Raw genomic sequence first — 1,909 nt, 5'->3', positions numbered from 1 at the left:
TATATATACACATATATAATCATAAAAGAAGCTAGTGTCTATGTTTTATTAAAACCATCAAAAATAGGAGACAAATACTAAACACGGATTCTTAGACTCACAGAGCCTATTTTTGATGCAAAAAAGCTACAGCAAACTAAGTATTCATCACTATATTAGTAGTACTTGTTTTATTGATTGAGGAGCAATGAAAAATCAAGTTGACCCAGACAGTATTTGAACATAGTACATATCATATAAAAATTAAATACTGAAATGCATTTAGTCAAGGGCTTTATTATCTTGGCCATCTCAAAACCCTCTAAACTCTGAATACAATGATTTGCAAAAATATCAAAACTAAAAATCGTACAACATTCCACTAAACAATAATTTTCTCAATGTACCAATGCAAAATGAATTTGTTGAAAATTCCAAGAGATTTTTGTGCAGCTGAGAAAGTAAATTGACTATTTGTGTATGATAGTAAACTTCTATTTAGTTCCCCACCACCTGTGCTTTCAGAAACTGAATTCTTTATTTGGCTCTATTGCCATTATGGAGATATTTCATTTCTTTTCAGTAAGCTTTATTTCTGGAGTGTGGATATATCTTGTCAAATAATTCTTTAGTATCCAGGCAAGTTGTTTTTCAGGTGATCTGTAACTTTTTTGTTATCATGCATCTTTCAGATTCTATTTCTGATTTCTTAAATCTAGTACATTAAAAATAAAATCTTTGTGAACCTATTATGATCAAAAGATGATATTTTTGTAATATGCAAATATTGACTATTTTATTATATTTTGTTTAATTTTATTATATTCTACTTACATTTTATTGCAGTTGGCTTACACTTCAGTTTATGGGTTCAATCTATTTTGAATTTCTATAGAATTTTGAATATCTAAAGAATAAAATTTTGTTAATAATCAAAATATACTTAGTAAGGATTAAGTTTTATTTAATAAAGAAAATTCTTAATCTTTTAAAAATTACCACCAAACTAAATCCTTGCTTTATTCTCAGTTCTTTTTATTCCTTAAATAGCTGGGTCTTTTAAAAGTAAAGCCATAGAGGAAGGTATTTAATAATTAAATATGATTTATTATTAAACAATAATAAATTCAATTACTTATCTTTAAAATTTGCTTCTTTAAATTTTAGAGTTCTTAGGCAGCCAAAATACCTTCACATACTAAATTTCATCCCACTATGCCATTTACATTATGTAGGTAACATAAGAAATGAGAACTGATGAATGATTTCTTTAATGAAATATAATAGTTGGTCTAATTTCATTCAATAATACATTATATTTCTAATATCTTTAAGATATCAAATTACTTACTAGTTTATGATCATATATTAGTAAATATCTCTTATTAGATATCTAATATAAGTAAATGTAAAAACTTCTTAATAAAATAAAATAATAGAAATAATTAAAAAAAGACGAAAGTAAAGATATAACAATATTTATTAGTATATCAAGTGATAGTCACTTATTGCACTGAGATTTGCATATTATAGATTTAAACAAAACTAATAGGGAAAATGAATTACTCGTATTAATACGAGCAAAAGAACACCATAATAGGCTAACTCTCCCACATCAGTTTGAATCATACAGGTAATAAATAAAAGATTTGCAGATGTTATCACATTAAAAGATAAATAAAAAATAAAATGAAATAAATGATTGTCAAGGATTACTAAAAAACCCTTCAATTTTACAATTTTCAAAATTTTAAATTCTTTTCCCAATTGGAAAACATAAAACAGTGAAGGAAAATATAATCAAAAAAGAATTTTTGTATGAAAGAAAAAGTAATATCAAATGTTGTAATGGAAAGACTGGACAGGTTGTTATAGTACAGAACTTGATATCGAGCAATCTTGCTGAAAATATACCAGAGCTATATATATA

This window comes from Octopus bimaculoides, chromosome 1 (assembly GCF_001194135.2).
Source record: "Octopus bimaculoides isolate UCB-OBI-ISO-001 chromosome 1, ASM119413v2, whole genome shotgun sequence".
In the NCBI taxonomy this organism is placed as follows: domain Eukaryota; kingdom Metazoa; phylum Mollusca; class Cephalopoda; order Octopoda; family Octopodidae; genus Octopus; species Octopus bimaculoides.
This window is presented reverse-complemented; position numbering follows the sequence as displayed.